This window comes from Hemiscyllium ocellatum, unplaced genomic scaffold (assembly GCF_020745735.1).
Source record: "Hemiscyllium ocellatum isolate sHemOce1 unplaced genomic scaffold, sHemOce1.pat.X.cur. scaffold_173_pat_ctg1, whole genome shotgun sequence".
Classification (NCBI taxonomy): domain Eukaryota; kingdom Metazoa; phylum Chordata; class Chondrichthyes; order Orectolobiformes; family Hemiscylliidae; genus Hemiscyllium; species Hemiscyllium ocellatum.
Genome location: NW_026867863.1, coordinates 148,040 through 162,338, shown reverse-complemented (window position 1 = coordinate 162,338; position 14,299 = coordinate 148,040).

The following is a 14,299-nucleotide window of genomic DNA, read 5'->3' as shown; positions in this document are numbered from 1 at the left end:
CTCCAAGTCTAACACCTGGCCTGGTTCATTACCTAGAACCAAATCCAGTATAGTCTCACCTCTTGTTGGCCTGTCTACATATTGTGTCAGGAAACCCTCCTGCACACATTGGACAAACACCGACCCATCTAACGAACTCAAGCTAAAGCTTTCCCAGTCAATATCTGGGAAGTTAAAGTCCTCCATAACAATTCCCTGCTACTTTCACTCTTCTCCTGAATCATCCTCGCAATACTTTCCTCTACTTCTCTCGGACTATTAGGAGGCCTGGAGAAACCTCCCAACAGGGTGACGTCAGCTTTTATATTCTAACCTCAGCCCAAACTACCTCAGATGGCAAGTCTTCCTCCATCGTCCTTTCCACCGCTGTAATACTATCCTTGACAAGCAATGCCACCCCCCCCCTCTTTTACCCCCACCTCTGACCCTACTAAAACATTTAAACCCTGGAACCTGTAACAGCCATTCCTGTCCCTGTTCTACCCACGTCTCTGTAATGGCCACAACATCGAAGTCCCAGGTACCAACCCACGTTGCAAGTTCACCTACCTTATTTCTTATACTTCTGGCATTGAAGTATACACACTTCAAGCCGCCTTCCTGTTTACAGGCACTCTCCTTCGAGATCGATGTCATGTTCCTAACCTCCATACACTCAAGGTCCTGCACCCTAAAGCTACAGTCCAGGTTCCTATGCCCCTGCAGAGTTAGTTCAAACCCTCCCAAAGAGCACTAGCAAACCTTCCCCCAAGGATACTGGTGCCCCTCAGGTTCAGGTGTAGACCATCCTGTTTATAGATGTCCCACCTTCCCCAGAAAGAACCCCAGTTGTCCAGAAACGGGAATCCCTCCCTCCTGCACCATCCCTGTAGCCACGCAATATACTTGCCATTTGTCATGGCTGTTGTGAAAGGGGTTAAATTGAGCTGTTTGTTCTGTGACTGTGATTAATGTCAGTCTTCATGGATCCTAACTGTGTCCCTGGAGGCTTTCCTATTGTATTAATAAGGGGATTTCTTCAACATGTTATCACAGAGTATCAGCGGCAGTGCCATTCTCAAGGTGATTGGAATCAGCAGCTACAGAAAAATGTACAGGAAGACAATTTTAGAACAATAGACTGGAATGTTCCAACAATGGATCAGAATCTGAGAACATTACACTGGGATGTTGCAACAATGGATCAGAATCTGAGAGTATTCAACTGGAATGTTCCAACAATGGATCATAATCTGAATGTTTTAGACAGGAATGTTCCAACAATGGACAGGAGTTTATCTGCGGGTCTTAACTGGCTTTCTCTGGATTGGGCATGGATAGAGTTACGGATAGAAGCCGTACTGAGAATTATTCAAGCTGGGTATTATCCCATCCTCGCTATTATTGGTGTTCCTGGTAAGCCAATTTCTGTCCTTTCTATAAACGATGGTGAAGGTTATTGCTATTTCGATTATTTATATATTAAAAATGCATAAACTGTTATCTTCAGTTTCAGTCACAAACTCCACTTCATGTACATCAATATCAGACTCCTCGCTCATAAACATCTAAGAAGGAACATGACTGTTCAGACCGTTGAGTCTACCTTTTTCTCTGAACTGTTTTATAACACTGTATTCTCTCTGTCATCAAACCTGCCTACACGTCCTTTTATAATATCCCCAGTCTCCAACTCTGCCTCAGTGCTGTTGCTGAATTAGCCATCATCTGCCTTCTTCATAACTTCATATTTTGCTGCTACAGTTCTTTTCTGACGACTCTTCCAGTTACAAATATTTTGATCACAAACTTTTCTTGTCTCTCCAGTTATTTCATAATAGGGACCTCATATCAGAGTAATAATGTCACTGACCGTGTCATTCAGATGCAATTCACAGGCACAAGTTATGACTTGAAATGCACTGTTTCAAATCCTACCAAAGCTGATGTTAGAACTTAAATTTGAATGGCAACAATTGGATGAAACCTCATTTTACAAACAGCAACCATAAACAATCCGGATTTCTTTTATTATTTCACTGATAGCCTTTGGTAAAGAAACTGCGTGTGACAAAAAAAAAAATCAGCTCCATGCGGACTTAACAAATGGTCTCGCAGTCAACGACAATTAGTGATGGATGACAAATGCTGCCTTTGCCAGTGATGCTGACATTCTGTGAAAAAACAGCATTAAAGGTGAAATAAACCAAGGAACTGTAAATGAAGGAGATCTGGAATAAAATTCTCCAGTGTCCGTAAACGTTGGAGAATCTCAGCAAGTATGGCAGTGTCTGTCAGGAGAAAAACAGATAAAGAGAGAGAGAGAGACAAACAGACAGACAGACAGAGAAATGAAAAGCACACAGAGGGACTGCTGATGATGAACCAGAAGGAATATAAAATAGCAGCTTATTCTCAGATTTCCCCTTGTCACATCTTCCTGAATATCATGTTAATTTTGGTGTGTCCCTGTTTAAACTGAATTATATTCCCTCTGCCCTTCTTCTCGAAGTGTGGTGATCTACTCCATCTGCAATACAAGTGCTGCCATTGTAGTTGCTGAGATACAGAGAAAGGTAATGTTACATTGTCGTCTGCTTCTTTGGAGACAGGAACTGTGAGTGTGGGACTGTGGAGAGATGTAACAGCTTTTTCCGCTAGGAAGAGAAACATTTTCAGCACTAAATGGGTGCACCATGTGTGTGAGGATTTGACTTGCTCCTGTCATTACAGAGTGAAGAGGTTCTATAAACATTTTTTACGGGTTTGTGTTATCAGCTGCTACGTCTATTCAGAGAGACCCAAACATATGGTGACCCCCTAAACGTCATGGCATAGAGAGAGAACACAGGGGGGCAACACCATCAACATATTGTCTAGCTATCACCATAGTTAACAGCTAACTGAGAATGCAACATTTTAAAAAATGTTTTGTGATTCATGCATGAAAGAAGTGAAACTATCACGGTATTCTAACAGATGAAAGGCTTAACAGACAGTCAATTTTTCAATGTATCATTTCAGTTGCATCATACTGTACATTTTTGCTAAAAATCCTGTGTGTTAGGATTGAGCTCTCAACTTCCACTTGATGAAGGAGCGACGCTCTGAAAGCTGGTGTGCTTCCAATTAGAGCTGTTGGACTATAATTTGGTGTTGTGTGATTTCCAACTAAATATTTATAACAGGATGGAGAAGACAACCAGGGAAATAAATAGCTTTACATCAGCTGTGAGAAACACATTGTAACACTTTATAAGGAACGTGACAACGAGACGCTTCGAGAATAATGATATGATATGGTACAATCTGCCTAGATTCAGGAAAGGGAAATTATCTTTGATAAACCTGCTGGAGTTGGTGGAGATTGTCCGTTGTGACATCGACAACTGAGAATCAATGGGAGTAGAGTATTTGAATTTTCACAAAAAGTTTGGCATGGTTGAATGCTGGTGAGTGGGGAATGTTAGAGTCCATGGGTAGGTCGGGGTGGAATACACCAAATGGATCAAAATTGGATAATGGGCAAAATGAAGAGAGTAGTGTTTTTCTCTGGGTGGAAGTCTTGTGTTGTATCAGAAGGATCAGTGCTTGGGAAATAACTGTTCGCTTCGTATAAAATGATTCAGATGGGTACAACAAATATTATGATTCTCATTTATATTTATTAAATGGTGAGAGGTTGGGAAGTTCTGTTGTTGAAAAGGACCTGAATGTCCTTGGTTATAAATCAACAACAGAATTCATATGGGACAGGAAGTAAATGATATGTGGCTTTTCATACAAAATGATTGAAGTACCAGAGTTAGTATATCTTTCCTAATGGTGTATTTTGTTGAGAGAGTATTTTATTTCATTGTGTACACATTTGGTCAGCTTTATCAATAATGATCTCTTTGTCACCAAAACAATGCAAAGGAGTTTCAACGGACTAAACCCTGGCACGATGGCACCATGTGGAGAGAGGGCATAACTCTGTGTTTAATCTGTAGCCTTGTGAGAGAATAAAAAGTTGAACTTTAATGGCTATGGACGAAGACTCATTACATCCCAAACAGCTGAATAAGGTGAAAATTCCGTATTTTTAACTGGATGATTGACTCCCGATAGTTTACATGCCTGTGCAGAACCCTCATGTCCATTGACAGAGAGGTACAGGCTCTGAATGAACCCTGACATTTTAATGCACAGTTACTGTGTTACACTGAATTGAATGTCACTTTGGACACAATCCTGTCAGCAGTCACAATACCATCAATATGAAAGAGTTAACAATTCTGCACCACCTTCTGACCTCCATGGAGACCATGGGTCAACTATCTTGGAGATGCAAGACACCTTGGTGAATGAGTATAAAAAGTTGGCTTCATTCCTACTGCCAGAAAACCATGTTACACATATGTACTACGAGTAATTAAGGCACGAGGAACAAGGTGGTGCAGTCTATCTGTTTAGTCCCTGCTCCATTTGTTTGTGAAGTTGGAGCATCTCTGACACCTTCCTGTTCCTGGGTTAGTCACTTGAGAAGCTGAATTATCGCTTTCTGCTCCTCAGTAAGTTAATCCAGGTGTAAAACACTCTCTTTCTGATCCTATGTAAGTGAGGGAGTGAGAAGATTCCTTCTCTTACTGTGTACTTGGCAGGAGGGACTGAATGAGATATCACACATCTTGTCCAATAGTTTGATGGGTTGAATGACTTCTACACATTCTTGTGAACCCAGATTGAGGTGCCGAATGAGCTGTACCTTTAACTGTGGAAATGTACAATGTCCAGCAATGCTGTTACATGAATGTTATCGAGACTTTAAAAGCACGAAATTGAATGATGTCCAGGTCTTGTTGCACATGGGCACAGCTTCAATAGCTGAGGAGGGTCATCTTGTTCTGAAAACTACGTAAACGTCAGTGAATATCCCCATTTCTGCTCAGTTTGAATTCAATGGGCTGAATGGCCTTCTTCCACGCTGTAAGGATTCTATGATGACAAATTGGGGATGCCTGGGCTGAGGGAGCTACCCTGAGAATCTCTTGCAGTGATGCCCCACGGCTGAGATAATTGATGTCCACCGATGATAAACATCTTCCCTTGTGATGTGAATGATTCCAAACAGTATAGAGACCGTAATCAATTCTTATTAAGTGCGATTTTCCTCAGACTCCTTGATGTCAACCACAGTCTAATACTGCCTTGAGTTCAGGGCCAGTCGCTCTGTCTAATCCCTCGTGTTTCCTCTTTTGTTCATATCAATATGTCATGGTGTAGAAGCAGAGAATGTTTTCTTCATACAGAGGATAGTGAATGTCAGGAATTCTCTTGCACAGAGAGTTAGGGGATTTAGATCTCTGTAATCGAGCAGTGGAGCCCCGCATGGATCAGTTCTGGGAGCTCTTCTCTTTGTGATTTTTATAACTGACTTGGATGAGGAAATGGGAGGGTGGGTTAGTAAGTTTTCCAATGACACAAAGGTTTGTAAAGTGGTACATGGGTGTTTGCAGGGCTTTTGTAACAGGACATTAAGATAATGCTGAGTTGGGCTAAGAAGTGGCCGATGGAATTCAAGCTGGAAAAGCGTGAAGTAATTCCCTTTGAAATCTCAAGTTTGTAGAATATAGGGTTATAGGCAGGGTTCCTGGCAGTATGGAAGAATAGAGGGATTTTGGCGTCCATGTCCATAGATACCTCAAAGTTGCTACCTAAATTGATAGGGTTGTTAAGGAGGCGAATGGTGTGTTAGCTTTCATTAGAAGGGAGATTGAGTTTAAGAGCCGTGTGGTTATGCTGCAGCTCTGTAGAGACCTGGTTAGACCGCACCTGGTATATTTTGTTCACTTCTGGTCACCCCATTATTGGAAGGATGAGGAAGCTTTAGAAAGGGTGCAGAGTAAATTTACCAGAATGCTGCCTGGACTGGAGGGCAGGTCTTATGAAGAAAGTTTGAGGGAGCTAGGGGTTTTCTCATTTACATTAAGAAGAATGAGAGGTGACTTGATAGAGGTGTAAAAGGTGATGAGAGGCAAAGCGAGAGTGAATAGCCAGAGACTTTTCACCAGGGCAGAAATGTCTATCACCATCGGCCATAATATTAAGGTAATTAAAGGAAGGTTTCGGGGAGATGTCAGTGATAGGTTTTTTTCACACAGAGAGTGGTGGGTGTAGAGTCAATTACGTGTGGGAAACTTGGGAGATTCTTGGATAGTCACATGGAAGAAAGTGCACGGAAGAATGTAGGTGAGTATGATCTTAACGTTGGATAAATGGGTGGTATAACATCAAGGGTCGAGGTTCTCTACTATGCTGTACTGTTCAATGTTTTGTGTTCGTTGGATGTATTTTGACCTGTCAGAGAGTTGAGAGATATGAAGATTTGGACTTTAAAGAGGATTTGAGACTAAGAACAGATCAGTCACGATCTTAGTGAAGGGCAAGGCAGGCTTGGGGGGGGTGGGGGTGAACAACATGCTCTTGTTTCTGATGTTCTCACATTCTGTTATTGGAAAGTTAGCGGGTGTTATTTTTCTGGAAGGTCTGTTTGAATGCTGTGGCCTGGGATACCAGAGAATTTTGTGAGCTATCTCTGGTTGAGGTATGGGGGCTGTATTCACAATGAACCTGGGTCTACAACATGACCAATAAATGACACACAAGTTGCAGAGAGGGGCAGCTCTGTAAGGAGAGATGAGGGTTTTCTTCCATAATCATTCTGAGACTTCCAATTACATTTTCCAAATCTCCCCAAACTGTATGTGACAGCATTAAGGGACTGAATGGTAGCCTCTGTTTCTGGCACCAGTTTACAGCAGAAAGTGGTCTCCAACTGCTCCTGTCTAGCAAGTTTTAGGGGCTGAATGGAATACAGAAACATGGGACTGAGGAGCAGGAGTGGGTCATGTGATACTTCGAGCTTTTTCCACCAGGCACTAAGATTGTGGCTGATCAGGTTGTGTTGTCAGCCCCACTTTAATGTCTGTATTCCATTATCCGTGACTCACTTCTCTGTCAAATATTTAACTAACTCAGCTTTGAATTCTTGTAATCAGAGAGGCTCCTCAAACTTCTGGGGAAGAGAATTTTCACTTGAAAGACCCATTTCAGAATGTTTCCTCGTCCTTCTTATTCAATTCGAGAGTCATACAGCGTGGGAACCGATCCTTTATTCCAGCTCGTCCGTGCTGACCAGATATCACAACCTGACCTAATCGCACTTACCAGCATTTAGCTCATCTCGTTCTGAACCATTCCTATTCATGTACCTGTACAGATATATTTAAACATAAAACTTCCATTACTTTGTCTGACAGCACTTTCTGTACATGCACTACCCCCTGCATGAAAAATCTTACCCCTAAGGTCCCTTTTAAATCTTTACCCGTCACCTTCAACTTATGACTCTACTTGTGGATTCCCCGACCCTGGGGAAAAGACCTTGGCCATTCAGGCTATCCATACCCCTTATGATTTTATAAACCACTTTCATGTCACCCCTCAGCATCCGACAGTCCAGGGGAAAACAACTTCAACCTGTTCATCCTCTCCCTGTAGATGAATCCTTCAGGTTCCAGAAACCCATTATCAATCTTTTCTGCACCCTTCCAAGCTTAACAACATCAATACTTTAGCAGAACCAACCAAATTGTACACAGGATTCTTAATGTGGCCTCACAAGCGTCCCTGTGCAAGCGCACATGCCACCCCAACATCTATACTCAATGTTCTGACCGATTCAGACAAGAATGCCAACTGCATTGTTCACCACCCTGTCTACCTGCAACTACACTTTCAAGGAACTATGAACCGGCATCAGTAGATCACTTTGTTCAGCAACATTCTCCAGGGTATGACCCTCCTTTAACTTACCGAAATGCAAAACCTTACAAATATCTAAATTAAACTTTCTCTACTAGTCATTGGCTCTTCGATGGTCAACGGTGCCGTTGTACTCTGAGATAATCTACTTCACTGTATCTTCTACTGCACCATGATTTTGATGTTATCTGCAAACTTACTAACCATGCCTCCGATATTCCCATCCAAGTTATTTATATCCATGATGAAAAGCGGTGTTTTCAGTACTGATTTTTTCAGCATACCGCTGGCGACAGGCCTCCAGTCTGGAAAATAATCAGTTGCCTTCAGGACAATTTTGTCTACAACTGGTTAGCTTTCCCTGGATTCCTTGTGATCTAACCTTAGTAACCTGTCTCCGAAGGGGAACCTTATTAAATACCTTGCTGAAGTCTATGTAAACAGTATATACAACGGTGCCTTCTTCAGTCTTCTTCGTCAAAATACTCAAACACATCAATGAGACATAATTTCCATCATACAAAGCCATGTTGACTATCCATAATCAGTCCTTGTCTTTGTAAATGGATGGAAGTCCTATTCCTCAGAATCCCCTCCACCAAACTCCTCTACACTGACGTTAGGCTCACTGCGTCTATAATTTCTTATATTTTTGGAACGTGGTTCCCTTTTCTCGCGCCACTCCTCCACAAAAAAATATAACTAGTATGGTGATGTGGCCAAGGATATAGTTCTCAGAGTGTGTCAGGGTCAGTGTTAGGAACAAGTCAGATGGATTTCTTTAATCTGCTAAAACAAGACGTTTATGACAAAAGCAAAATTTCTCAAACTATGATGGAAACAAGAATGACGAGAGGATTTGCAAATATGTACATTGATATTTCACTTTGAGAACTATTGTGGAACACACACACACACACACACACACACACACACACACACACACACACACACACACACACACACACACACACACACACACACACACACACACACACACACACACACACACACACACACACACACGATAACAAACCGAAAAGCAAATTATCTGCAAAGTTAACTTGAAAGAACATTTTCCAAATATTATTTGAACTCATGATCAAAGGAAAAACGAGAGTTTGATACAAATGCTGTTCTATTTATACAGTAATCAAGTCCTACAGCATGGACAGAGGCCCTATGACCCAAACGAGTCCATGGTGACCCAAATGTCCATCCACAGTAACCCCATTTCCCAGCACTTGGCCAATAGACTTCTCTTCCTTTCCTGCCCATGTACTTGTCCAAACGATATTTAAATATTGTTAAGATGAATGCTTCAACCACTTCCGCTGACAGCGCATTCCCTCTGCGTACCACTCATTGTGTAAAACAGTTTCCATCAGTTTCCCCTCTCACCTTAAAGTGATGTCCTCTCGTCCTCAATTCCATAACTCTGGTAAAATAGGCTGAGTCCATTCACCCTAGCCATGCCTGTCATAATCTTGTGCACTTCTATTGGATCCCTCTCAGTCTCCTACACTCTAAAGAAGAAAGTTCTCCCTTGTCCTACCTCTCCCTATAAGTCACAATGTTGAGTCCTGGCAACATCTTTGTAAATTCCATCTGCACGCATTCCAATTTAAAAATATCCTTTTACCGCAATGTGACCAACACTGAACACAACACTATAACTGCAGCCGCACCAACATCCTGTATAACTGCAACATTTAATCCCAATTTTCTGCTCCATGTCCTGACCAATGAATGCCAGTGTGCCAAAAGCCTTCTTGACTGCCACGTCCACCTGTGACTCCAATTTCAGAGAATGGTGTACCTGAACTTCATGGTCCCTCTGCTCAGCTGCACTCCTTAAGGCCCTACCATTTACCATGAAACTTCTACCTTGATCTAACTTTGCAAAAATATTCCCCGACCCACTTCTCCAGTTGACCAAGGTCGTGCTGCAATTTCTGATATACTTCCTCACTGTTCACGATACCACCGATTTTAGTGTCATCCTCAAATTTCCTAATCATGCCTTGTCCATATGATTGACATAGATAATAAACAGAAATGGATCCAGCACTGACCCCAGAGCAACGTCATGTGTCTCAGGAAGTCCTATTCCTCAGAATTCCCTCCAACAAACTCCTCTACACTGACGTTAGGCTCACTGAGTCCAAGAGCATCTTTCCACTATTACGCTCTGCTTAAGACCATCAAGCCAATTGTGTATCCAATTTGCCAGCTCCCGCTGTATTCTTTGCGATTGTAACCTTTCAGAACAGCCTATCAGTGGTAACCATGTCAAAGCCTTACTGAAAACCATACAGGCTATGTCTACCGCCCTGCCCACATCAACGTTACTGGTCACTTCATCAATGAACTCAAACAAATTTGTGAGGCGTGATCTCCCACTCACCAAGCCATGCAATCTGTTCAGTCTAAAAACAACAATTAATAATTATTATTAAAATGAATAATAACAATCAATAATAAATAATAATAATATGACATTTTAAGTGGAGAATAAACTATCCATGGTATGTTTATTGGATCTTGCATCATGGGTGAGGGGCAGAATAGATTTTGTACCTGTGTCTTTGAACTGTGTTGACAACAAGCAAGTGTGGCATGGTGGCTCACTGCTGCCTCGTTGTCCCATGGATGTGGGCTTGATTCCAGCTTCTGGTGACTCTCTGTGTGGAGTTTGCACATTCTCCCTGTGTTTGTGTGGGTTTCCTCCGGGTGCTCAATTTTCCGCCCACAATCTAAAGATGTACAGGTGAAGTGAATTGGCCATGCTAAGTTACCCATAGTATTATGTGCATTCGTCAGGGGTAAATATAGTGTAGTGGAATGGGACTGGATGAGTTACTTTTTGGAGGGTCGGTGTGGCCTTGTTGGGCCAAATGGCCTGTTTCCATACTGTAGAGAATCTGATAAATGCAATTTCTAATCAAACGCTGTCTTTCCAAATCCATGTGTATCTTAGCCCTCAAACTCTTCTTAAGTAACCTACGTACCACAGATGTTAGAGTTCCTGGCCTATAGTTCCCAGAGTTTTCTTTTCTTCCCTTCCTGAATTATGACACAACATTTGCTACCCTCCAATATTCTGGACCCTAACCTGTAGCTAACGATGATGCAAAAATATTAACAGGTCCCTGCAATTTCTTCTGTAGCCTCTTGCAGTGTTCTTGGATACATCTGCTTAGGATCAGGAGATTTATCCACCTTCATACATGCTAATACATCCAACACGTCCTCTCCCCTGATATTGACTCACCCCCAAGATAACATCACGACCTTTGTTAAGCTCTCAAGTCTTCATGTATTTCTCCACGGTAACGACAGAGGAGAAATATTCATTGAGAATCTCGCAAATCTCCTATGGGTCCAGACATGCATGTCCACTTTGGAACTTGAGGGGTCATATTCTCATTTAGTTATTCATTTTACTTTAATATACTTAAATAATGTCTTTGGATTCACCCTAATCTTCTCAGGCAAGGCTATCTTGTGCCCCCTTTTCGATCTTCTGATTTCCATCTTCAGTAAACTCCTGTATCCCCTGCACACCTCCACGGATTGCCTTGATCACAGCTGCATGGATCTGAGCCACGCCTCATATTTGCTGGTCAAAGCCTCAATATCTCCTGACATCCTGGGTTCCCTATTTCTCCCAACCTTGTCTTTTACCCTCACAGGAACATATAGACTTTGAACTGTAGACATTTCACTTCTAATGTCCTCCCACTTGCCAGAAGTCCTTTCGCCTGCAAACAAACTCCTCCAACCAACCTCTACAAAGTCCTGTCTGATTCCATCAAATTTCGACTTGCCCCAATTTAGAACTTGAACATGTGGACCAGTTTTGTCCTTCTCCATAACTATTTAAAAATGAATACAACAATGGTCATTGGTCCCAGAGTGTTCCCCCACTGTCACCTGTCCTGCCTTAGTTCTTACAGAGGTCAAGTTTCGTCCCCTCCCGAGTTGCACCCTATACATACTGCTTGAGGAAACTTTTCTGAGCACACTTAATAGATACAGCCCATCTATTTCTTAATTCTATGTCATTCAAAATCTATGATAGTTAAATTAAAATCTCCTACTATGGCAATCCTATTGACCCTGCAAGGCTCCCCAATCTCTTTACATATTTTTATTCCTCAAACTCCCCGTTTACGATTTGGGAGCCTCTAGAACAACCCAAATACTGTCACCATTCCCTTCTTATTTCTTAGCTCTACCCACAAATCCTCACAGGATGATCCATCAATTATTTTATCTCTGATCACTGCGCTGATACTCGCCTTAATGAAAAATGAAACTCCCCGTCCCTCCTTCAACCGTCTCTATCCCGCATAAAGCACCTGTACCCTGGTACATTAAGCTGCCAGTCCTGTCCCTCCCTTAGCCATGTTTCTGTAATGGCTATAATATCCAAGTCCCACATACCTATTCACGTACTGAGTTCATCGGCCTTACATGTCAGCCATCGCGCATTGAAACAGTTGCAATTTAATTCAACAGACATTCCTTGCTCTCCGTCGTGTTCAGCCTAACCTGTCTCTTCAATTTTCTGTTTCTGATTACTGTATCTCTTTCCAGCCTCACAGTTGCCTACCTGCTGTTGAGGATCCCACCCCTCCCCAACCCCAGCCAAACTCATTGAAACCCTCCTTGCAGCACGAGCCAACCTGCCTGCCAGGATATTGGTCCCCTTCCAGTTCAGGTACAACCCGTCCTTCCCGAACAGATCACTTCTGCCCCACAAAAGATCCTAGTGATCCAAAAATCTAAATCTCTCCACCTGCACCAATTCTTTAACCACCCATTCATCTGCCATATCCTCCTGTTCTTACCCTCACTGGCACGGAGCACTGGAAGTAAACCGGATATTACCGCTGTCGTGGTCCTGTCTTTTACCCTTTTTCTTAGCTCTCTATAATCACTCTGGACCTCATCACTATTTCTACCTGTGTCATTTGTACTAATGTGCACAATGACTTCTGGATGCTCCCCAACCCCGGTGAGAACGTTCTACAGCCGCTCTGCGACATCCTGGACCTTGGCACGTGGGAGGCTAAACACCATCCCGGATTCCAATTTGCAGCCACAGCATCTCTCTTCTGTCACCCTCACTATCAAATCTTAATAATTACTTCTGAATTTATTCTGCTCGCACAACATTCTAACAATGGGATTTCATCATGAAACAGATCGATTTGGCTGAATTGCTTTGCTTCAGGTGGTTGGGAGATTCCAATGAATCATCATCAGGAATTCCTCATGAGTTGGAAAGGGGACTTTTTTCACTCCCAAACGTTGCTGTGATGAGCGACAGGGAACAGAAAGGGAGCAATAGACTGTTCCTTCACAGATGGGCTACATTTCTTCCACCTCGAAGTTAAATCAACAATGTTATCAGACACCAAACTATACCATGTGAGCTCTCCTTGAACATTGTCCGAACTATAAGTCACCATCACATTCTAGACTCCAGGTCAGTGCATTATTGCTGTTGTCGTACACAGAATAAATTCATTAACAATCAATGGCCCTACTTGTTTTGAAGATCTGTTAATATGTGCCCGCATAGTGTAAAAATAAGCGTTTCATGTCTTCACAATATCTGTGTTAAGATGAATATGTTTTATTCTTAAACAAATTCAGAAATTACTGGAAAAGCTCAGCCTATCTTGCAGCATGTATGAAGAGAAATCGGAGTTCAATTTTTCAGTCCAATGACCTTTCCTTTCAAACTGAATTATTCTGAAATTATTTCCCCAGTTTTATTCTCCCACACAAGAAGAAATATCCACCCAGTATTCACCAACTATACTCTTCTCAAGATCTTATATGGTCAATACAAACAACCCTCATTCTCAGGCTGAACTGTTAATTCTTCATAAGGTAATGCCTTCATCCCAAGAATGAGTAAAGAGAAAAAAAAAACTTGGAAACGTTTCGAAAGCAATTTTGTTTTTTTTTCAGATTAGGCAATTATAACTACACATAATACTTCAGATGTGATCTCAGCAATGCCCTGTACTGATGCAGAAAAACATCGCGAAGATCAAACCCAACACCCATTACACGAAACAGAATCATTCCATTTATATTCCAAATCATTTGCTGCTTCTTCAGAGTAATTTGATGTGAGTCATGTGCCAGAACACACAAATCCCTTGGTACCACTGAGGTCTGCATTGTCCTTGCATTTAAATCATTTTCTGCTGTTTTGTCTTTTCCTCAAAACAGAAAATTCCCATGCTCACAACTGTCCTCTGTCTGTATGCCATTGCCGAATGCTCTGACCTCCGCCAGTCTGTGTCCCATTGCAGACGTTCTACACTCCCCGGGCTGTATCCCATTGCAGACTCTCTGCCCTCCCTCTGTCAGAATCCCGTCGCAGACGCTCTGCCCTCCCCCTCTGTATCCCAAATCAAACGCTCTCCTCACCCCATCTGTATCCCATTGCAGCCGCCCTACCCTCCCCTGTCTGCAACCCATTGCAGAC